Source organism: Crocodylus siamensis, chromosome 3 (genome assembly GCF_052110815.1).
Source record: "Crocodylus siamensis isolate JL-2025a chromosome 3, ASM5211081v1, whole genome shotgun sequence".
In the NCBI taxonomy this organism is placed as follows: Eukaryota; Metazoa; Chordata; order Crocodylia; family Crocodylidae; genus Crocodylus; species Crocodylus siamensis.
Genome location: NC_143397.1, coordinates 140,504,657 through 140,530,490, shown reverse-complemented (window position 1 = coordinate 140,530,490; position 25,834 = coordinate 140,504,657).

Below are 25,834 nucleotides of genomic sequence, written 5' to 3'. Positions count from 1 at the left end.
GAGCTGTATACTTGCAGTTTTGGCACTTATGCATGGTCATGAATTCAGGTCTGGGCACTCAAATATATTGAGTATGCGCAGCAGGGCTGTGTTTGTCCAGGCAGCTGCAAAGCAAAATAGGATCACCCAGGTACACATATAAGACTGGGTAAGCCCAGAAATTTTAGCTGCAGAAAACCAAAAGCTAGCACAGGGGCTGGAAACCTTTTTTGACAGTGCCAAAACCCCTGCAAGCTCAGCTTATAAGATGCTGGCATGCCAGGAACAGATACCAGGGGAGCTGCAAGGGGCACAATCCTTGTTGTGGTAGTGCAGCCCTGGCCTCTTCCCTGCTGTGCGCCCCAAGATGCATGTGCCAAGCAAAATGCCTTTGCCAGCCACACTCTGGCACCCCTGCCAGGGGTTGCCTACCCCTGAGCTAGCAAGTGTTTTGGCTCTGGACAAGGAAGTGGGGGTGTCCTTTTCTCACCTCTGGCCAGTGCATGCAAAACAATTCTTTTTTACTCTGCAGTAAAATAAAATCCCGAACTGTGTATAATTACCAAAAATGATAGTCAGCCCAGCCCTCGGCAATGACATCTGACACCTTTTCTCATGGCTGCATCCTGCCCTTGCCCTGCTTCATGCAGCCAGAGACTGGAGACTCCCTGCCTCCAGACTGTTGCCTCCCTTTACTAAGCACCAGCACTTGTGCATCAGACACAGCAGCTGCCTGTGCCACTATAGGTAATCAAGGCAAATGTTTTCCCCTTCAGTTGTCAAACCTGCAGTAGACCAAAAAGGTGTAACCATTCAGCTCCTTTCCACCCACTATTGCATGATACCAGCACCTAGTGGAGGCCTAGTCATCACTACTTGACCTGCATTTCAAGAACAAACTTATGACTGCATCCACACTCAGAGCTGCTCTGTAGGAACAGAACCCCTTCTTTCTGCCAGCAGAATAACATCACCTCTCCAACAAAATAAAGGTTCGGTCACCCTCTGGTAGCCAACAGAAAGTGCACATAGATGCGCTTGAACTTTCTGCCAGCTGCTGCAGCAGGCAGCTGTGACTTCCCAGGGTCCACTTTGTATCCTGCTGATAAAGGAGACCTCAGTGGATCCAACAGAAATTGTGCAGAATTGCTGGATGCCACATGGCTATGCATTCACTCTGATGGTTTCCTGCTCTTGAAAGAAGAAAGGAGGGTCCACTACTCTTTAAGAGAATGTTAAATCCCTTACCTTGTTGTATGAAAAAAAAAAAAGGGCTGGTCCTTTCACTTTAGGGCAAGTGTATGAGATTTTTTTGAAGCTATTCCCACTAGCAAGTGTCAGAATGAGTCCCATGAGGAGGAAAATGTCTGGATGTTTGTGAAACTCTGCAGACTTTGCTGCACACTGAAGGATCCTTTGAAGGGGCTAGTTTAACTGGCATGCTTGTGAGGAGAAAGGGGAATGTATGTACCTATAACCTATGCTTACTGGGAACTTGTCAAATGTGCTGATAGGGGAAAGATGGCAAGATGTCAATAGCACAAGAATAACCACAGGTAATATACTTTAAATGGAGCAGTGGTTACAAGCACCCTCATTTTCTAATGGTGAGGGGTGGCCTTTAGTCATGACTGTGCTATTGCACCATTAGGATCAAAGTAGAGCACTCTATACTGGGAACTGTGATCTCTGTAGGCTATACCTCCATGTGAAAAGATGCAACTACCAGTGAACTAAGGTTACACTGGCATATCCCTTGTTTCTGCCTTTCCTGGAGAAAAAGGGTACATGTGTCAAGGAAGTGGTGATGTTTTGACTGAAGGCTTTTTCACCTATGAAAAGTAATGCAAATGGAAGTAGTGGGGAAAGAGAAGAGAACCACTGAGGATAGGTCCAAATTGCAAACTTCCACAAAGTCAATTAATTTTTTAGCTCTGGGATTGGGTTCAGTTCATTGTAAAAATGAGATTTTTGTACCAGTCTGGACAAAACCAAAGTTCAGGAGGGTCGACCCTATTTATCAGAAGAAAGGATGTATCTGAATAGTCCTGGGAAATTTTATGATGATTCCTCACTGGGCACAGAGCCATGCACTGACTTATTTTCTTCAAAACTAAGCACTAACATTTGTCCAAAAGTAAATGGGGTAGGGACAAGGATGTTGTTTTAGATAATTGAATATACTAAGCAAATGATGAAAAAAATAAATAAAAGACAAAAGGAAGAATATCTCAAAAAGAAAGAAAGAAAACAGTTAATTTAAAGGTCATAATAGCTCCTTTCTGTCCATAAGGAGCAATGGGCCTTGCCAAATCCAAAACCCTGCCAAATCCAGTCCAGCATATCCTCAAGGCAATGACTGATAAAAAAAGGCTGAGAACCACTGGTTTCAACTCGAGACACCCCTCAGAAGTTGTTAGGGTTTCGCTTTTATTTATTTTTTTAATTATGGAAAACTAATAGAGCAATTATTTTGCTGCAAAGAACTCAGACTACAACAGGGCATAATGGTTTTAACACTATGGATTCCTGCTGGAAATCTCTGGCTTAATCTTGTGAATCATGTTTGACACCTAATAGTACTAACATTGTGTAACACTGGGTGTCATCCTTGAAAGGATTGCAAGGTACACCAGGGTGCCACAGCACCCTGGTTGAGAATCACTGGATTAAACCAAAAGTATGCATCTCTCAGAGAAAAAAGTTAGTCAAGACCGATTCAACCTACTTCTTTCACGACAGATCAGTATATATATTAAGACTACCTGCTAGAGTATACAAGTTTACACTGCAATCCAGAGTTGTGACTTCAGCTCATATAGACATACCTGAGCTATAGTTAATTTAGCTTACTCGGGTAGTGATAGCAGTATAGTTTAGGACAGAGTTCAGCAACCTATGGCCTACACAAGCCAGATGCAGATGTATGTAGGCATTTTATCCAGCCCATGGAGCTCAAGAACTTTGGGAGTGTTTCTGCAGTGGGGGGGCTTTGCCCAGGCTACAGGGAAAAAGCAGCAGCAACAGCACTGTGGGCGGGCAGGCAGGCAGTGACTGTGTCTCCAGCAGCAGTGGTTTTTGCTAGGTCACAGGTTGAAACTTGCAGCTGCTCATTTGGCCTGCCACCCTATGACTAGCCACCACCCAGGCCAGTTAAAACCAGTCCGAAGCCTCCAGTAGGACTTAACCCTCTGCCCTGCTCCCTGTTCTCAGAGTGGCTGGCTGGGGACCAGCTGACCCTCCATTTCCCACATATAAATCCCTGACCCAGAACAGGAAGTATCTGGGCAACAGGGCAACCTGATACAAGCCTGCTTTGGTGCTCCATCTGACTCACTCCTTTGCGTTGCTGTCTGGCCCCCTGGCTTCCTGACTCAGCTCAGGAAGGGGACTTTGCCCCTAAATTGACTTCCTGATTTCCTGACTCAGTTTGACCTTGGATTCAGCTTACCTTTCTTCAGCTGATCTACCTTACTTGATCCCCGAGTGGCTCCAGACCTATGTCCCAGCATGACAGTGTGAACTGGGCTGGAAGCAGCCTGTGCCTGGAGTTAAGCTCTGTTACGGCCACCTCGCAAAACCTGCTGACCCCTAGTCTAGGAAACAAAGTGTTCTGAGTGGGCTCCATAGCTGGCCTTGATCCTGGGCATCTACTGAATTACCTAGCCTATACTGAGCTCTGTGCATCCCTGAGTACAGTGCTGTGAATACCCAAACTAGCTTGTTTCAAGTTATCTCAAGTATGTCTATACAAGCTGCAGTTGCATCTGTGATGTATAGTTTAGACACCCCGAAGTCACCAGTATCAGTAATGGATCTGAAGAAATCTGCACACACCTAATCTTAATCAAAAGAGAGAGATCATAAACCAGTTCTATCACTACAGTCTGTCTTCCATACCAAGGCCTGAAACTGAGTTGATGTGGGACAGCCAAGGCTTGAGGAGACGTATTAGTGGGATTGCCTTCAAGATACCCTTTTCAGTGTTCAGTATCCTTCCTCCAAAAAAGGGTGAGTAAAACTGAAGTAACTGGAAGAATTCTCAGTATCAGAAGTAATTCCTTACGCAGGTACTTCCAAAGGGACAGCGGTGATCTCCTGGTTTCTGTTGAACCTCTGACGTCATTAGAAGAAATTTTGAAAGCCTGTCCAGATTACTAATAGAACAGGATGTGCTGATGTTCAGAGCACATTCTATTCTTGTCTTCAAAGTCCAGCAACATGAAGCTCTGTTACTTCCCATCCTCTCCTAGTTTTCTTCTTTCCAGTGTCTTTTTTTCTTATCTTCTTCCTGAGACTTCCATGTGCGTGTTAGAATCCTTTAGTTTTTTTCCTGCAGCTAGTCAGCAACATAGGATAGATGTGTATGCATATCTCCCACAACATATAGAACAAGGCTATCCAACTTCTGGCAGCTGTGGGCCACAACCATCATTGGTGCAGGCCCCAAGTGCCATTCCCTTGCCAAGTTACCCCCTCCCATCATGTGCACAGCCTGGCTCCCCCTCATGCTACATGTACAGCCCAGCTCCCCGTACCCCCCCCACTACGTATGCAACCCCCAACTACTGACCAGAAACACCACACCAATATCCTGCCCTGAAGCATGGGCAAGCCTGGTTCTCCCTGCATTGTATGCATAGCACCCATACCCACATCCTGGCCATGCACATCATGCAGGCAGCCTGCCTGCAGCACACAGCACAGGTAGTCTAGCCCCTTCCCGCTGTGTCAAACCACCCCCAGGAGCAGAGGCAGGAACCAGAAGCCAGAGGAGGGAGGGGAAACCTAGAGACTCTAGCTGCTGTCACTGAAAGCAGTGGGCAGAGATATGGCTTGACAGGAGTCCTTGGGCTGCATGCTAACCCTCCTGGGCTGTTTGTGCCAGCCCTGGTATAGAGGATGCATCAACATCAGAAAGGGACAGAATAGCACTGAGGATCACAGATGGCATAGGACATTAAAGAATCAGGTTTTACTATTACAGCTCAATTTCCTGATGTTCCCCTGCGTTCCTTATGTTTCAGTAAGAAAAAACAAAATTATTCTAGGCACATGTTGCCTTTTCTTTCAACTTCGACTGTTCCCTTCCCTGTTTCTTCCCTGGGGCTTTATCATTTTTTGTGATATTCCTGGACATAGCTTTCCCACATCTATCTATCTTTTACATGTTGGCATGAATAGTTAAATATTTATTTTGAAGTCTTCTTCCTACAATCAGGGAGAAAGCTTGATGATTTATTTTTGCTTGTTTGTTTGTTTGCATTTCATCCATGTTTCTTAACTGACTGACAGAATTTTGGAAACTTGAGAATAGCTATTGAGACTAATAATATAATTCAGAAACATTTTGCCACTTGAAAAGATTAATTAATGGACTGAGATTCCCTACTTTTTGCCAACACGCACACAATTCTGAATTTATAATGTAAACAGGTATAACATATTAATACTTTTTGTCTTCACAAAAATCTGAAATAAGTGTGCACCATGTTATTAGTCCTAAAAAGGCATACTGTCTTCCAGTTCTAGAGTCCAAAAGAGGTAACTCCCATGAAATAAAAGGCATGTGGGTGAAAGTCCCCCATCTACCAATAGTCAACCCAAAGTTTAGGCACTCCTCAAGCCCTGTTTTGTTTGTCATTTAATTGCTGCATAGGCTTTGTGCTGCGTGAAGGTGGGGGAGGGGAACTGGAAAATCAGAAACGTCCATAGAACTTCTTCCAAAGCAGGGCTTATGAACAAAAAGTGATTCATTCTCAGACAGAAAAGCTAAGACTTCTTAATTGCAGAAGGAAAGCAATTGCGTGCATACAGAGGGAACTTCGTGCTTCTTTATTAACGTTCAAGGGACAAGCCACACTGTACTAAATGATATCTGATTGGCTCAGAGATTAAATTTAAGAAACAGCAGTCCCAGGTTTACTGCTGGTTCAGCAGAAATAGCCTATAAAGGTGTGTCTATTTTAATATTAATCTTAACAAGTGTCAGAAGCTTTCTTAATGTTACTTTGCAAGAAATTAAAAGAGGATATGTGACAGGGATAGTGTAAACATGGCAGGATTATATTTAATAAAGCTAATCCTGCCTATAATGGGGACCTGCAAAAGTGTTCATTTGGACAAATCTAATTTAACTTTTCTTAAAAGAAGTATTAAACTTGTTCTATGTGCTTTGTTAAGAGGAAGCAATAGAGAAGAGAGTAAAATCCCTGTCAGATTAGATGACAGGAAAGAGCAAAGGAATCCAGGGCTTTGGAAGATGCAACTAACAATGAATATGTACAGACATTTTCTGTCACAGGAGAAACTCTCCTGGGAGTGATTTAATCCTGATTGTTCTCAGATTATTTTTCTCCTTCAGCAGCTACTTTTGCTCTGAAAGAAAAATCCTGAACCTGTGAATATTCATGGTTTCTCCTGGGACAACAGTGGCTTTCCCAGGAGAAACTGAATGTCTGTATATGCGGAATGTCTCTTATTTGTCTAAAAAGGAACTTTAAATCCTGAGAAATTAAGCAATACCTTGGATAGATCACCCATAAAAGGTGAAAAGAGGAGTAAATTGGTAATATTGTTGATTTAAGGTACTGGCAAGAAACTGAAGATGAGTTTTGCAGGGCTGAGAAGTAGGAGAATGGAAACCCTTCCCAGAAAGGGGAAAAAAGAAAACAAGTAAATGGTGGAACACAAACTAATATATATCTCTGCTTGAGGTGGGTGATAAAAAGGTTGGATTGCCTTAACTCCCCTTTCTGTCCATCAAAGGAGAAGATGCTTCGAGGGCAACTGTAGGTGGAGTTAACAAAACAGATACCAAATGGGAAAAGAGTTCCATCTCAAACCCATAAATATAAGGACATTTCGCCTCTTGCCATGGAAAGAGAAGTGAAGGTTGTTCAGCAGGAATGGAAGTTCTCCACACATTCCTCAGCTGCAAGTCACCAGAATCTGGAATGGGCTTCCAAGGAAAGTGGTGCTCTCCCCTACCTTGGGGGGCTTTAAGAGAAGACTGGACATGTACCTGGCTGGAGTCATCTGACCCCAGCACTCTTTCCTGCCCAGGGCAGGGGATTTGACTCAATCTGCTAAGGTCCCTTCTGACCCAAACATCTATGAATCCTTTGGAAAGCAGTATCATTTGGTTCCTCCCCTTCCTGTCCTTTTCCAACCTGAAGCATTCTGAAGGCTGAAAAGGGGACATGGTTGCAGGAAGTTCAGATTGGATAGTCTGTCAGTTTTCTTAAAAGATGAGAAGAAGAACTCCATGACTAGCAGACTGTTTCACCTACTTCTACTGACAAGAAAGGCTCTCCAAGCCTGGTCAATTAAATGCAGCCACCTAGAAGTCCATATCAGCTTAAAAATCCATTCAAAACTTAGGTCAATGGATCTGTCCTAGAAGGCTTGGTTGTAGGTCTAAAGTGATTTTGTAACTTCTGAGTGTGGCTCCTGCATGATCTGGACCTTGACAACCCCCAAATTGCAGGCTATCTCAACTCAAAGCTATGGTTGGCAAGCCAGTCAGTTGACCAGTCAAATATAGTCAATTAACTGGTCAATTGACTGCATGCTTTTTGACCAGAGGCTACAGTAATTTTACAAAAAGACAACTTTTTTTTGCAGTTTTTGTGACAAAAATATGATTTTTATTGCTTTTTGACACAACTCATAATGGAAAATTTGTGCTTTTTCTGTTTATTATTTGGACCTATTGGCAAATTTTTACTATTTTTCACTGATATTTGACCAGTCAATTGAGTGAACTGTATTTGACTGGTCAAATACCCAATCCTACTCAAAGTTCAGAGATTCAGTAATCTGGAGAGCAAGACTTTTGAATGACAAATCTCCAACCAGTTGTAGGCCACAGCTAGTGACAACAGCTTAGTACCAACTTACGCAACATACAAAATCTGATTTTCACACATAAACTGATTCTATAGATTTGGAAATAATCTATAGCAAAGATCAGGAAAATAAGTTCAGTGTTGATATTCCTGAATTTGTACGTATACCACATACAACTTTCCCCCAAAGAATTAGCTATCCAAAACTGGAGTACACATTTTAAGCAAGAAAGCTGATTTCTGCACTGGAATGGAATTATGGTGATGCTGGAATGACTGTCACAGGCTGGCTTTTTTTAGAGGAATGGTCTCCTGCTCAGTCAAAAGCTGCCATCAAATCAGCACTGGCTGTGAGAGGATCATATACATCTAGCTTTAGGCTGAGCAGGAAAGGGACGGCAAGTCATGCTTAGGAGTAGAATCTGCCCTGCTCCCTGTGACCAGAATTCATCCATAACACTGGAAAAATTTTTCTTCTTCATTCTGCCTTTCCAAAACAAGGTGTGTGTCATATTTGGGACACATATGCAGGGAAACTACAGAGCATTTTGCTTGGATGTGGGTCTGAGGCATAAGCAAATGCTTTATTCAATTAAAGAAAAGTCTTATCAGTAAATACTCCACTTATACTCCCGGAGGGGAGAAGAGTTGGATGTCCAAGAAGAGTGGTCGTTCCTTAAGGAGACGATCCTCCAACCCCAAAGGGAGGTAATCCCAACATGGATCAAAGGGGGCAAGAGGGTGCAAAAACCCCCATGGCTCACCAAAAGCATCTGGGAATGTCTCCTAGCTAAAAAGGAGGTGTACACCCAATGGAAGGGAGAGGCCATCACCAGGGAGGACTACACCTCGGTTGCTTGGGACTGTAGCGGGGCAGTCAGGAAGGCCAAGGTGGAGATGGAACTGGGACTAGCTTCCTGGATCAAGGACAACAAGAAGCCTTTTTTTAAATACATAGGGGGTAAAAAGAAGGTACCGGGTAACGTGGAGCCTCTGCAGGACACGCTAAGGAATCTGGTTGTTGCACCAGACAGTAAAGCTAACCTATTTAATAGTTTCTCTGCCTCCATTTTTCTGAGCAGGGACTGGGTCATGCCCCACCCCCACCGGGACCCCCATAGTACCCAGGGGAGGCACACCCAGGACTAGGGTTAATGAGGACCTAGTCAGGGAACTTCTGGAGGGACTGGACATATTTAAATCAGCAGGTCCTAACAATCTCCACCCCAGAGTGGTGAGGGAATTAGCAGAGGTCATTGCGGGCCCCCGGCATGGCTTTATGAGCACTCATGGTGCTCTGGCATGGTGCCAGAGGACTGGAAAAGGGCCAATGTGGTTCCCATTTTCAAAAAAGGGAGGAAGGAGGACCCAGGAAACTATAGGCCAGTCAGTTTGACCTGGTGCATGTCCACGAGGGGCCAGCAGGGGAGATTATGCTTAGGGGCAACCAACATGGATTCATTAGAGGCAGATCCTGTCAGACCAACCTGGTGGCCTTATACGACCAGCTCACAAAATCCTTAGATGCAGGTGTAGCAGTGGACATAGTCTTTCTGGACTTTAGGAAGGCCTTTGACACTGTCTCTCACCCCATTCTCATTAAAAACTAGAAGACTGTGGCATTGACACCTACACAGTCAAATGGATCACTAGTTGGCTGGAGGGCCGCACGCACCCAGAGAGTGCTGGTGGATGGGTCTTATTCGACCTGGAGAGATGTGGGCAATGGGGTTCCACAGGGCTTGGTCCTCAGGCTGCACTGTTCAGTATCTTCATCAGTGACTTGGACGAGGGGGTAAAAAGCACCCTGTTCAAATTCACAGATGACACTAAGATGTAAGGAGAAGTGGGCATGCTAGAAGGGAGGAATAGGCTGCAATCAGACCTAGACAGTTTACAGGGGCGGGTGGATGAGAACAGGATGGGTTTCAACACTGACGAGTGCAAGGTGATGCACCTGGGGAGGAAGAACCAGCAGCATACCTACAGGCTGGGGAAATCCCTTCTCATCAGTGCAGAGGCAGAAAAGGATCTTGGAGTCATCAATGATGCCAAAATGAACATGGGACACCAGTGTGGGGATGCGGTCAAAAAGGCCAACTGTACCTTGTCATGCATCCAGAGATGCATCTCAAACAGGTCCAAGGAGGTGATCCTCCCCCACTGTGTGACACTGATGAGGCCACAGTTGGAGTACTACATCCAGTTCGGAGTACCACACTTCAGGAGGGATATGGACAACATGGAGAGGGTCCAGAGGAGCGCCACCCACATGATCAGGGGGCAGCAGGGCAGGCCCTGCGAGGAGAGGCTAGGGGACCTGAACCTATTCAGCCTCCACAAGAGAAGGCTGAGGGGGGATCTAGTGACCATTTACACACTAGTCAGGGGAGACCAGCGGGCATTGTTCCCCCGAGCACTACCAGGAGTGACAAGAAATAATGGTCACAAGCTGGCAGAGAGTAGATTCAGGCTAGATATCAGGAGGTGCTATTTCACTGTCAGGGCAGCTAGGATCTGGAATGAACTTCCAAGAGAAGTGGTGCTGGCTCCTACCCTGGGGGTCTTTAAGAAGAGGCTGGATGAACACCTGGCCGGGGTCATTTGACTGCAGTACTCTTTCCTGCCAAGGCAGGGGGTTGGATTAAATGATCTGCTCAGGTCCCTTCCGACCCTACCGACTATGAAACTATAGAAACCACAAAATAAAAGGCAGACTCTAAGAAAGCACTTGTATCATTGAGTAGGAACGCTGCTCAAAGAGCCCATCAATACATCATCTTTGCCTGGCAGCCAAGATATTAGATCTGTCCAGTGAGGATATTGAACTTTATGAAAAGGAACTTTCCCTGACACACTTGGTCATAACTGGATAGTTGAAATAATGAATCTTTACAATGCTGCCCATCAAACTTGAGACATATTTTGATACCGTAAATGGACTTGTGGACAAATGAATGATTCTCAGCTCCAGTACTTTTCTATAGAGTCTTATCTCCCTTAGACATTATAAACCTTGGACGGGATAGTGATCCAAGTGAATAATTCCTTGATTCCAATCAGAGGTAAGTACAGATAAATATGTATATGAAGACATAAAAGTGATTGCTTACTGAAATGGTCTGAGCCTTTTGCACTTTATCCTCTGTATCACAAATTATATAAAGACACTTATTCTTTATAAATCATGGCTATTATTCAATTTATAGTTAACTGAAAACAAATCTTTAAAACTAACTCTAGTACTGATAACTCTTGTACTATTTCTGTCTGAACCACAAAAACCTAACTTTCCACTTCCATACTGTCCTGTCTATTATACTACCATTCCTCAATAACTTAATGATTGCCAAACCATTTACTTTATAAAGAGGCTGAGATTCTTCAGTAGTTGGCTACCATAGTAGTTTCACCTAAGAAAAGACTGAGCTGCAGGATTTGGCCCATAATCATGGATTACCAGAACTTTCTAAAACTTCTACTGTTCCCATAGATCTAGTCAACCTAAATCTGCATTTTTCTAATGCATCAGAAAGTTATATTTCTCTTTATTCTACTCCAGTGTGTGGTAGTAGTAAGGTTGACAGTGCACAGTTCTGTTTTTACTGCTGTCTGATTGCCCAAATGCTTCAGCTGAGAATTGGCTTCTGCACTATCAAACAAGCACCTACCCATGTAAATTTTGGTGATAAGATTGATGACATACCTAGAAAGCAGTTGGTGGAAAAGACTACTAGAACATAAATTCATGAAAAACTGGACACGTCTACATGTGCACTTTAATGCTCAGCAGCCTGTTCTACTGCGCATTAAAACAGTGCATCAAAAACCATGTTAATATGTTAATGAGCAGTAGAATAGGCTACTGTACACATTAAGCATCACTTTAAAAGTGTGCACTTGTGCTACTGTACATTAGTGCAGCCTAATATGCATTTATTTAGTACCTCGTATTAGGGGTACTAAATTTAATGTGCATTAGTAAAAGGACATTAATGCATATGTATACGTGCACACTGTTACTTAAACCTAACCTTACATACAGAAAGAAAGCTTTTACACCAACAAGCCAAATTCTTTTTCTTATCAATAATGCAAAAATAGCTGCACTTAACCCCTAAGGGCATGTCCACAAATCCAGCAGTTCAAATACAAGCAGTGCAAATTTGCGCTGGGGCTTTTTGCCTCAGTACATGTGCTCGGACATGCACTTTGATGAGAAGCAAATTGTGCCACTTGGGGCAAAATAACCCTGCCTGGATCCTCCTGGATCTGCAGCCAGGGGGAGCTAGAGTCTGGGGCCAGCACCTGTGCTGTCCCCAGCAATATAAAAAGCCGCCTTGTTGGTGGAAAGGGATGTGGGGGAAGGCGGGTGGATGTGTAGGTAGGTGTGGGGGGATTGCTGGGGGACTGTGGGTGTGGGGGACCTTGTGGAGAGGCTGCTCAGGAGGGGTGAGTACCCTGGCCCACACAGGATGCAGCCCCCCCACACAGCACATGAAATCCCTCCACCTCCACAGGGCACCAGCCCCCATGCCCAGCATCCCAGCTCCCCTGGAGGGCCCCAGCCCCCCCAACCAGGGCCCATAACTTACTTTTCACAGCAGCAGCGAGAGTGGGGCACTCTGAGCCTGCTGCTGCCAGCTCCCAGCAGACCCAGCCGGGTCCTGCCAGCCCTGGGGACCCTCTGTTGCCTGGTTGGGCCAGTCCCACAGCAGCAAGACTTGGCGCTGCATGTGAGAGCCACGTGCTGAGCCCTGCCAGCCCTGGGAACCCTCTATCACTAGGCTGGGCTAGTCCCTTGGTGGCAGGACCTGGCTGGGCCTGGCACGCAGTCCCCATGTGCTGTGCCAGGTCCTGCTGCTGAGGGACTGGCCCAGCTGGGTGGCAGAGGGGCCCCAGGGCCGACAGGACCCAGCACGCGGTCCCTGTGCTCCCTGCTGGGTCCTGCCTGTGCCCCGCTGTCCCTGCGGGGAGGTAGCATGTGGCGGGACCTGGCCCAGCCCTGTGTGGCTTGCTAGTCCAGCTTTGCACCCGAGTAGGTCACATGGCTCTAGGAGGCATGGCTGCTGTGCATGCCTCAAGGAGCTGTGCAACCCACTCGGGTGCAAAGCTGGACTAGCGAGCTGCACTGATCTGGGCCAGGTCCTCACTCCCTGCAGCCCCAGGGACATCCCCCCCGCCACTCCCCAAACCCCTCCACATCCCCCTACCACCCCTCACCCACCCACACCCATGAACATCACCCCACTTACCTTGGACAGTGCCGGGAGCCGGGGGACAGCAGGAGCACCAAAGAGATGCTCTGTTTTGGAGAACTGACTCCCTGCTGACTCTGGGCATGGTCTGGGACCGTGCCTTGCCCTGCTGTTTTGCGGAGCAGTTTTTTTTTTGACCCCTCAGGGGTCTAATTTTCTCCCTGCACTGCAAACTTGCAGTGTGGGGAACATTTTTTCATTCCTGCACTTGCCTCTTGTCCCACCTCAAAGGGGGTTGAGACTGGTCAAGAAGCACATGCACACTCATCTGGATGTGCCCTAGGAGTGATTTTTTATTATTGTTATTATTATTGGGGAAGTTCTATAAAGCTAAATTCAAACAGGATAAGTGAAAGTCAATGGTTTTGCACCTTAAAGTACAGTAGTTGCCAAAAGATAATCATTATAAACAAACTAAAACCATAGGCTTTTATTTATGTTGCATTTCATTTGCCTCTGGCAGTAGCACCACCATAAGCACTTACAAACTAAGCAGGGTAAAGTCAGGACAGCACTAACTTAATTGCAGTAGGATTGATGTTGCTGACCCAATAAATAGCTGTCTTCCCCTTCTGTTATTACTGACACAATGCAATAGCTTGATGCTTGGGGCACTGAGCTGTTGGAGATGCCATTTCTGAATAAGAAAGAAGAGAGCATTTCCATTCATTTCTGCTTATTAAAAATTCCATTAAGGCCATTTTCATGACTGAAATATGAGTCCTGGATAAATGTAACAATCTCTGCCTATACCTATTTCATATGAAGAAGATTCTGAACTGTACCTGTCAAGAGGAGGAAAGATTTTTCTGGTTCCTGGGGCTAATGTGCGGAGCCAAAACCCAAGCAAGATCTTCATGATCTAGATTGGTGAGACAAAATGAATGAAACAAATGAAGTATTACAGACAGAAGGCAAGGTAGGAAGCACAACAGTTGGTCACACCTGGGAGCCTCATTTTCATGTATATACTCAAAATGCTGTTTCATTTCACAGTGATTTCATATTAGAACCTCTGTCTGGATTCTCTGAATTTCAAATATATATCGCATGTGCTATTCTCATCAAGATATCATTGTCTTTTATAAGCACAAGCATGGGGTTGGGGTGGGTTCTTTTTATACTAAGGTTACTTATGCCTGGGAAGACTACTATCACGTCTTGATTAATTTTCAGGTTTTTGAAAATCACCAGTGCCTTTTGAAAATCTTGATCTGGTACCCAGTAAAGAACAAAGATATCTGCCACTGATATTCAGTGAGAGCAATGACAGTAGGCCCTACACCCTGTTTCTGCTTGTTGTAGGACTGCTAAACATAAGGAAATGAAAGTGGATGAAAGTGGGACAGAATTGGCAAACAAAAATTCACACCCACAATGTTCCACTCAAGTATTTCACAGTGTACTGCTGTCTGCAGGGATTTAAACATACTTGTGTGCCAACTGAGTTCTCTGCAATGTATTTTGCATGCAGAGTGTGACACAGTTGGCATGTCTACACAAGATGCTATATCACCATAGCAACAAGATACATCGCTGTAGCACATTGCTATGACCACGTAGCATCTAAAAATAACTCTGCACCACCAGAACTGTGCAGTGCCAGTGGGTACTGTGCAGTCAGAGGCATGTGTAGACATGCCCACAATTTAGGAAAAATGCAAACTGACTTCCGGATTTGCTACAGAGGACTAGACTGTTCGAGAGAAATACTCCTAATTCATATCCAGGCAAAACCAGTAAGTAGGTCAAAATGCACTGATTGTTACTTACAACAGAAACAATGCACAGCTTCATAAAACTACTTCATAAAACTACTACCACCATTTGGAAAGCTGCTTTTGTACAGTTTAATTGCCCCGAAGTATGACATGTGAGTAAATCTACCTTTTAAGGAATAAAAATAATGCATAATTTTTTAAATGTAGCTCTAGCTAAGACTCTCTAAAAAGGCTGGTGATTTTGCTGCTGATTTGTGACTTCTTAAAAGACCAGAGGGTGGTGCTCAGTAGGGGTGTGCAAAACGGGCCCTACTTGATTCAGATTTGGCCCGAATTGGGACAGTGATTTGATTCATTGATTCAGATCACTGTCCCCCATTCAGATTTGGATTCAGCAGAACTGAAGACTCGATCCTGATTCAGAGTATCAGTGATTCGGACATAGACACACCTATAAATGTTTTTTCTACATACCTCGAGGTACCAGGTGCGGCTCATGAATGCTGCGATGGTGGGGTGGATGAAGCATCCCACAGGGGGGATGGCGCATACTTGGTGGCAAACCCGGAAGTGGACCGGAAGTACTTCCAGTCCATTTCCAGATCCTCCAGGGAGCATGCTGGGGGGACCCCCATGCCCCTCCCCCAGCTCAGTGCTTGGCCACGAGGGGACCCTGGGTGCACCCCTAGACCCAGGAGGCACCAGTTGCCAAGCTGGAGGGGCATGGGGGGGGCCCTGTGCGCTCTCCAGTGGACCCAGAATTGAACTGGAAATGCTTCTGGTCCACTTCTAGGTCTGCTGGCAAGTGCGCTAGGGAGCCCCCCATGCTTCTGTGGGACACTCCATGTGCCCCAGCATCTCAGCATTCACATGCCTGCTACCTAGAGGTATGTAGAAAAAACATTTAAAGTTGTGTCTATGTCCAAATCACTGAATCTTTCTGAATCTCTCTGAATCGATTCAGAGGGTTCCAATTCAATTCAGGAAGATTAAAGGGTCCTCTAATTTGATTTGGATTCAGAGATTCGGCCACCAAATCGGGCCAAATCTCTGCCGAATCAAATCAGGGACTGAAGCTTCGCACAGCCCTAGTGCTCAGTGCTTCCTGAAAACTGGTCCCTTATTTTTCATGTTCCCTCTCTTTTATTCAGGTTCCCAGAGTTCTTGTTTTGAAAATTGTTTTAACCAGTAATGTGCTACCCTCATAAGACTTACAAAGGCCAGCTGACGTGCAGCTCTGGAAATATTTCAAACAAGCTTGCTTAAAAATATGGGGAGCTGAGAATCAACACAAAGGACACCACAAAGTCAACAGTTGTAATTTTTTATATATTTAATTCCTTGCACAGTATCCCAAAGAGATGTACACCTATAACAGTGTTGTGGTGACAGCCAAAGTTATCAGTACATTGTGTGTTGGTGGGGAGGGGGGAGATAGTACAGTAAAATACACTTGGACTAAAAAACCATATATAAGTAAAAATAACTGCCTGTGTACATGTAGTTTAAATGAAAGAGTTTAGTGTTAATTAAAGATTCCAGTATTCTATCTGGTATGTGATATTATACTATCTAGAAAAGCTATTTCGTGTAATTGTTAGAGGCTTTTTAAAAAAATATACTGAGCCAGGTTTTGCTTTTATGATTCACAGATTCAGATTCATAGACATTAGGGCTGGAAGGGACCTCAGAAGATCATCGAGTCCAGCCCCCTACCCCAAGCGCAGGAAGTCAGCTGGGGTCACAGGTTCCCAGCAAGAAAAAAAAATGATTATGTAGAACTTATGCTTATGATGAAGTCTGTGGAGTTACTCGAGATTTACACTAATAGTTGGCTGCCAGCTGCAGGAGTGCACCTTGTGCTCCTCTGCCAGGAGCCCCATCAGCTGACTGGGGCACCCAGCTGGGAGAGCATACAGTATGCTTCCACACCTGGGAGGCTTGATCAGCTAATTGGGACTCCCAACTGGGGAGCATACCATGCATTCCCTTAGCTGGGAGCCCCAATCAGATGACTGGAGGTCCCAACTTGGAGAGCATCTTACATGCTCCCCCAGTTGGGAGCTCCATCAGCTGATCTGGCGCACTCCCCCTCATCTGACCAGGGCTCCCAGCCAGGGGAGCATATGGTACATTTCCCCAGCTGGGAGTCCTGATTAATTGAGAGGCCTCCCAGCCTCTGGAACATGTGAGTTTTGAAAGTCTCCTATCTCTCCACACATTCAATTAAAGGCATGATAGGAACCAGCCACAAAGTTATTACATAAATTGTAAGTAATAAGTTTTGGCATATTCCTTATTTTATCATCCCATTAATTGATTGAGCGTGTGGTCAGGGCACTACTTAAGACGTGATTAACCACTTATTCATGTCGTGTATATAAGAGGCCTTAGTTACACAGAGTATTCCTGTAGTCCTTCTCACATTTGGTGGACGCAGTTGCTGAGACAGCTCTCTTTTGTTTAGCTGGTTATCAACTCAGTGTTTATCCAGGTCACACAGACTATTAAAATAACCTTCACATCCATTATTTGAAGGCATTATCTGGACAGTTAATTAAAAATCCATTCCTTAGAGTCTGAGGAATATCAACTTGTTTGAATCTTATAGGCAAAAGTATTAAAAGTTAAATAAATGCTAGGGAAATAATCATGTCATGATTCCTTATGCAATATTCTCTGGCACAGAAAAACTGTGCGATTTATATTTGTCAAGAGAGTGGAAACTGCAAAAAAAGAATCTCAAATACTTCCTTTCAGGACATTGTTCTTACCAACAAACTGCAGCAGAGGAAGAGTCACAGGAGAAGTCATTCTGCTACTGAGCTGCAAAAATGCTTAAATGCTACTTCACTTACTATGTAACTTACACACTGGTGGTTAGCTAATTTTATGCTAGTGGCTTCTGTGGGTTTCTTTATATTTCAGAACTATGTTTCACCTTCTGAAGTTTCACAGTGTGTGATATTACTTTAAATAATGTGCATTAATGCATGCAAATCATGTGTATTAATTAAGACAAATCTGCTTTTAAATCTTTCTGTGAATCAATAGAGACAAAGGCTTGGTTCATATCTATGTCACAAAAACCATTTTCTTAATCCATTGCCTAGCCTAGTGCTACCCCTCTTTGTATGTCTCTGTCACATCAAGCATAAGCTACTTGTATGTACTTTGAAGGTCCTTTACAGCTTATTCCACCCAAACTACCACCTCATATTCACTACTGAGAAACCAGTTCCCACCTCCATTCTGCCTGTTATTCCCGTCTTGGTTTTGCCCACAAGGTAATTTTCTACCAAGCAGTTTTGCACTTTCTCCTGTGCTGCAGCTGTGGCAGGGCACTGTTGGTGCCTGCCACTTTAAGGGCTGAGCCAAGCTGCTAGGAAGTGCTTGATTGCAGTGGCCATTTTAGATCCCTGGCTGCCTATATAAACAGAATGGTTTGCTGCTGGCATCGCCTGGCCTCAAGGCTGTATGCAACATCCTAGAGGTAAGGGCAGGCACTGTAGGGGATGGTTTGGAGGCTCCTGGTCTTGGGCATGACCTAAAACTGCACCCTGCCAGGAGTGGGTGGTCTGGTGGGGCTCCTAATGGCGTGGGAGCCCCCAGGAAATGCCAGCGAGTTACCACTCTTGTGAAAGGCAGGTAGGGGAGCCTTAACCCCAGCCCTCACCTTCAGGTGAACTATTTGTATCATTGGAGCAGGGAAGGCCAGTTAAGCTGCAGGAAGCGCCTGATCCTGCTGGGGTAAGTGACCCCACAGGGCTCGGCATGCTTCAAGAAGCACCTGAGCTGGGAATGCAGGACCCCAATCCCTGAGTGCAGGCCGATGGCATAGACCCAACTGAGGGACTCGACTAATCAATTCTGGGGCCAAGACTGGAAGAGTCAAAAAGGCCAGGGGCCCCCCACAAGGGACACCCATATTGAGCAAAGAAGCTTGGGGTCATAACTGGCCTGAGATGGGACCAGGGCTTAAAGGAAAGCTGAAGGTCACAGGAAAGGGGCCACAGCTAATGGTCAAAAGGGATGGTTAAATTGACTACCTGAGATGCCATCTGCAAGGCTTGGGCCACAGTGTAGGGATGGAACGGAGCCATGGATAGCCCCCCCCCCAATATTGGGGTGTATAATGGGCAGTCTCCCACCTAATTAACTTAATTATGTTCCACCGAGGCATGACAAGTGAGACAGGTGGGCAGTGTGCCCAGAGACAGGTGGGGAAACTAGCCCTGTGGCTAGCCAGGGACCCCCACTTTACCACATAACTCATACTGGTGAGGAACTGCTGATAAATATCTGATATACCTCATTATTCTCCTTCAAATACCTCCTCAAAATTCTATTTGGCCAGAGGTATATTAAAAATCTGCTCATGGTTAGGTGGCCTATGCATTGATATCACCACTGACTATATAGTCTCTTTGTTCCCTTGTGCCCCTCCTCCATCTCCCATATGGTGTCTTTTGGGTTGAACAAGATTGCCAGCTCTCTGGGATTGGGACCAATAAGCACAGTACGGTTCTTGCCACCTGCTGTAACTTCTAAGTGTTGCGGCAATATAAATAGTAAAGCTGATTAGAGAAGAGCTGACCCGCATTTTCAAGAAGTGGGGAAGAGAAATGGATAGAGGTAAAACATGATGAGAAACTCTTCCTTGTCTACTTATTCCTCCAGGCCTTGCTGCTTTGGTGAGGGTCAGGCATACCAGAGAATGTAAGCTAGGTAGCTTAGTAGGGTACCCCATGGAGCAAGCAGAGGTCAAATAAGTCTGGCACTTCTACACCTATTTCTGAAAACTACCTGATTCCTCTGGCTGCTTATGAGGGGTGGTGCCAGAGAGATCTGCCCAGACATGCTGTGCCAGAAGATACTGTTGTCAACTTTCTTAGTATCAAGTGAGGCATTTCCAACAACCTCCCTGTGGATCCCCATGCTTAGAGGACAATAAGCTGAAATTTAGGAATAAAAATATCCCTTTGTTATTCTGAGCATGAAGTCTGGGAAAGCAAGTCTGATTTGTGCTGCAAGCAGAATATACTGGCTGGGTCTTTCTGGGCATGACTGCTCCAGCCTGCCTTGACTGATGGGTCTGGTACTGCCTCCAAAGAGCTGCAAGTGGGGGAAAAGATTAATTGACATCTGTCTGGGGACTTCCCCTGAGGAGAGTTCTGTCATCTGAACCAGGTTTAAAGGTGTTCAGTTTGACAATCAGTTAATACAGATTTTTTTAATGATGTTGTCAGAAATACTGGCAATTTTTTTACTATTTGTTTATCAGGTCTGGTAAATGCATGGAAACCAACTCCCTACAATAAGAGTCTAAACTCTAGAAGTTCCATTTTGGGATTTTGGATTCAGTGTCTGTGTGGATAGCATTGGATATTTACTTTTAATTTGCTTCAACTTCCTGACTAACTTTCTGCAATGATGAAAAAATGGGATTGTAGTCAAAATACCTGAGGATACACCAGTACAGTTGGAGAAGGTGTTAATCTCCTTCCAGGGGTAGAAAAAATTTTCTGTGAAATTATCTTGAACAGAATGATGGAAGTTGTAGAGACAAAATGAATAAAAGACCTGGCTAAATTTCAGCCTGGAAGATTGTGGATCCATCATATTTCCAACACTCAAAAGTTATTTCCATCTTAACACATGGACATGAAAGCTGAAAAATCTTCAAAGCCACAGACCAATGTCTAAGTACTTTCAAAGAAAAGTGTTTTAGAAAAATACTAGGTATAAAATGCTAGGATACAACAGGGAACTCAACAACCCCTTATCTCTAAAGTTATTCAGAAAAGAAGATGAAAATATCAGGGCCATGTGTTAATACTAAAGCAAGAACATTTCCCATGGTAGATGTGCCATTTGGCAGCTGGAGAAACGCATAAAAAGAGCCAACTAAATGAATCCCTCTGAACGCTGCTCTGAGGGGGGAAATTTATGGACCTTAATAACACTGGGGATGTTCAAGGAGCACCCAAGGATACATGGGGATGGCAAGACCCTTTTTTTGTGCAGTAAGTGATGCCTGATATTGCAGAAAGTAGTAACAAGGCATGTTAGTACCAATACAGTCTTAAAGGTGACTGCTCAGTCAACTGAAGTCAATGAAGCTACACGTAATTACGCCCCCTGGGAATCAGACCCCTACTGTCTGCCCCACAGCATTTACCATCTAGAGCAATTATCATGAAACTGATCATTCAGGTAGTCTGCTGCACCCACACACAACCAGTTTCAGAATGGAACCAAACTTTAAATGTAAACAAGGAAAGGAGAGTAACAAATGGTAGGGAGGAGAATGTGGTAAAGAGTTCACAGCAGTAAGGTCACTGGGTTGTTCAATTTGGGCATATGGAGAGGCTGATGACTCAATTAGAAACTGGGTTTTTAAATGACTGACTTAGTTCTTGTGGTTATCCTGGAAGAAGCAAATCTCAGAAAAGATTTGAGTGAAGAGAATTAGTGGCTGTGGTTCCTAAGACAAATTGTTCAGTGTTGCCAATTAATGAGACAGATGCCTTGACTTGCTATTTGCTCACAGTCAATACTAGAGTTAAGGGAATGCTGTAAAAATGACTGGCTGCTCATTTTTGTGTAAACACTAGAGCTAGAGGGACAGAACTGCTATTTACCTCCTACAAAACTGCACTAGTAATTAAATCACAGCTTCTAGCTGCCTTGTAAAAATGAATCTGATGACTGATAGCTTATTTTAATATAAACACTTACATTAGTTTTGATTTTACAGTAGTTAGGCTATAACCTGTCTCCCAACAAGACTGTATATACGCAATGCTTTTCTCACTGCACCATCCTGTTAGATTCTAGTAGGGGGCAACAGTGAAATTTTCAAGAGGAGAAGAAAGCCCCAGGCACATCAGAAAGCTGACCTCTTCGCATTCCAATAAAGCCAGGGAGGGAGAAGTCCTCACGTTCAGAAACCTGTAATTACACTCCTGCTCCAAAGTAGATCAAATGTTTGACCTCTCAGCATTCACAAAGTCCTTTTTAAAGCCTGTGATCTGTGAACAAGTCAATTAAAAACAGAAAGGTGCAAAGAATCTCCAGAATATGAAAAGATTGTAGCTTGATTAATTCCAAATGACATTTTTAATGGAAAATGGATTTTATCAAACAAACATGAAATCTTGTTTATGAGATTACTAGCTTTGTTGACAAAAATAATTGTGCTGACATAACACACTTAGGTTTTGTTAGGACATAGGACTTAGTCCTGCATGTCATTTGATTAAAATTAAATTTGCACAATACAAAAATAAGCCCATATAAAACAGGTACAAAAAAAGAGTGAGCTGATTACAAAAAAGTAATTGTAAATGAGGAATCATCCCATTTGGGTTTTCCTAGTCGGTTCTCACAGGGTTCTCTTCTTAGACCAGTGCTGTTTAGCATCTTTATTGAAGTTTTTGAAGGAAATATAAAATATTTGCCAATACAGGCTACAGGTGACACAAATTTGTGAGCTGGTAAGCAATTATGGCAACAGCTCAATTATACAGATGGCCTGGATTTGATGAGGTAGAAGCTTCAAACCTTCTGTGGTTGATTATGTTTTTTAATCTTGTCCATCTGTCACTCACCGTGGCATCTGATTTCTAGGGGTGTACAAAGCTTCAGTCACCAATTTGATTCAGAAGTTTGTGCTCCACACCCCTCAAAGTTCCCCTAGGCCCAGGTCTCCTTCTCCAGAAAGCACGTCAGAGGAAGTTAAGGTTGAGGTTGTGGAGGCAAGTGGCTCAGCTGAGTCAGCTCCTGTTGTTGTACCTCAGCCTGCTGATGAGGGGAATAAGGCAGGTTCCCCACCCTCAGCCCACAAGCATGGGGGTAGTATAGTGTGGGATCATTTTGAGGTGGCAGACGATCCCAAGTATGCTATCTGCCAGCAGTGCCAAAGGCAGATCACCTGGGGCAAGGAGGTGAAACACTTCACCACCACGGCAATGCTGCTGCATCTCAGGAGGCAGCACCCCCTTGCCCTTCTTCCTCCTCAGCCTGGCACCAGTGGGAGTGTGCCCAAAGGGAAGTCCCCCTCTCACTCCAAAGCCCTCATCCCCATGAAGCACCCTGGATCAGTGGGGGAAAGCTGCAGACAAAGCGGGGAGCATTGCAAGGGCAAGCAAGGTCACCCAGAGCACTGGGGAGATACTTGCTCTGGATAGCCAGCCCTACTCCTTAGCTGATCAGCCAGGGTTCAGGAGGCTCATGGCACTCATAGCCCCATCCTACCAAATGCCTGCATGCACCACCTTTAGTAAGACGGTGGTGCCCTCCCTGTATGAGGCAGGCAGGGAGTACTTGAGGGAAGAGGTGTGCAAGGCGGGGCTGCAGGTAGCCTTGCACTTCACCTCGGATACCTGGAGCAGCCAGGGGGGAGATCACACCTACCTCTCCCTCACAGGGCACTGGTGCAATAAGTCAGGCTGTCAGTGGGTTCTCCTTCAAGCTGAAGTGATGGATGAGTCCCACACAACAAGGGAGATCATGGTGGCCATGAACCACATGGTGCAGGTGTGGCTTATGGGGCAGGGTGAGCTCACCCATGGGTTTGTGGTCACCAACAATGGGGCCAATATGGTCAAGGCTGTCCATGATGCCAACTTTGTTTGCATTTGCTGTGTAGCACACAAGCTGTACCTCATAGTCAGGGACACCTTGGAAGGGAACAGGGCTGCCGGTGATGGTGCCATCACTACCTCCCAGCTGATTTCCAAATGCAGGAAGGTAGCGGGCTATTTCCACTGCAGCATCAAGGGGGGCAAGATGCTGCAGGAGAAACAGGCAGAGCTGAGCATCCCCCAGCACAAAATCATGCAGGATGTGGAGACTTGGTGGAACTCCATATACCTGATGCTCAAGAGGCTGGTGGAGTAACAGAAGTCCATCCATGAGATGGCCTCACTTGGGGAGATTGGGATCAGTGGCCCCCTGAACAAAGCTGAGTGAGATGCCATCTCCCAGATCTTGGTGGTCCTCAAGCCCTTTCGAGGCCACTGAAACCCTCAGCACTGGTGATGCCCTCTTTAGCCAGGTGATCCCTGTAGTGAGGGAACTTCAGAACCAAATGGAGAAGTTCCAGACAATCAGTGTTCCTGGCTGGGGCAAGCTGCTTTCACCAGAGGTGCAGGCACTGGTAAGGTGGCTGAAGAAAGGCATCAAAAAATGGCTGGATCCATTGTGGTCTAGTACGGCACGTGTGACCCGAGGGTGAAGGGGGGCATGTGCTCTAGGGCTGTACAAAACAGCACCGTTCTGCTTCAACATCTGTTTCAATAGAAACAGTATTTTGTTTTGAGTTTGGTTTCATTTCGAAAGCACTGTTTCGTTTCATTTAATCAAAACAGTTTCGCTGCTTCGACGTTTCGCCCATTGGCTATAATGGGGAAGCATGAAACTGGAGGAGGAGCAGTGTCTTGCGATCACAGGCAGATTGGGGCCTGCACACCAGGGAGGAGTCCGGTAGAGCCCCACAGCCTTCCCAGGGATGCAGGTGGGAGGCTGCTGCTGCTGCCTGGGATTGGCACTGGGAGCTCAGCCGGTGAAGGGAGGAAGAGCACAGCCCTGACACTGCACTCCGCTTCCCCCCACTGGGCTCAGTTCCACAGTGCCTGGGAGCTGAGCCCAGTGGACATGGGGGGAGTGCAGCCCCAGGGCTGTGCCCTGCCTCCCTCCATCAGCCTGCTAGTACCTGGGAGCCAAGCCCAGTGGAATGTTCCAAGTGAGAAGGTGTTCAGCATTGCTCATGATGTCGTGACAACCCACCAAACCACTTTTCACAGACTGGCCTATGAACTTCACTTCATCAACCTCCTAAATATAGAAACTCATGGACTCAATATAGACATTGGATTTATGACACACTACAACCTGCCTGACATCTAATTCCCCAAGTACCTCTCCACTTCTACCTGCTACATCCCCCTTCCCCTGTACCCCAGCCTGTCTCTCTCACCCTCTGACTCCTCCATTTTCATTTTCACTGACTGGCTTTCCTGCTTGCATTGCGTGCCAGCCTCTGGCTTCTTTACTATTCCTTCCATCCAGGAAGAGCACACACACCAGCTAGATGCTTTCTCAGCCTGACAAAGGGTTTTTAAACCCAAAAGCTTGCAAAGAAGAATTTTTCCAACTGTTCCGTTGGTCTAATAAAAGATATCAGATTGACCCTAAGAACCTTGTCTGAGCTATGTCCTTAGACCAACATGACTACAACCTACACCCCTTAACACACACAAGTGACCTGAGTTTTGCTTTCAGCAGTTTGAAGTGCAGTTTCACAGAAACCCCTGCACCACTCTGCCTGAAACCCAGAGGGCCTCCCTCATGCCTGCACAAGGGGTGATATATGTGGCAGGACAGGTGCTGATGAGGGGAGCCATTTAATGCCCTTCTCTCAGAGCTGTAGGCAGCAGTTTAGTTTCTTACCAGTCAACGGGGGAAGAACATCTCCCTGCTGAGCTCCCGTGCCAGGAAAAACTTGGAGGTATAAGGGCTGGGGCTATATGGGGAGGAGGCCCTGCATCATCCTAGGCATGATATAAAACTGCACCCTGTCAGGGTAGGGAGGCCTGGATGGGGCTGCCACACCACTGGATATTTCAGGATATGCCAGGACCACAAACCTCCCTGGTAAAAGGCAGGTAGCAACAGGAGCCACCTGATAACCTCCAGCTACCACACAGTCCTGGCTGGGGAAAGCCCAGACCTGTAAGATCTTTGACAGGCCTGAGGCTTACTGGTTGCAGTGGAGTTGAGGGTGAGAACAGGGGCTACCATCTCTGCAGTTTTCACCCTGCTGCACCTTAACACACACACACACACACACACACACACACGTCACAAGTTTGCTTGTCAGCAGCGTGAGGTTCAGTTTCCCAAAAACCCCTGCACCAGTCTCCTTAAAACCCAGTAGACTTCATGGCCTCAGCAGGAGCTACTATCCCTGCAGTTTTCACCCCGCTACACCATAACACACGTGCAAAGTCACACATGATAT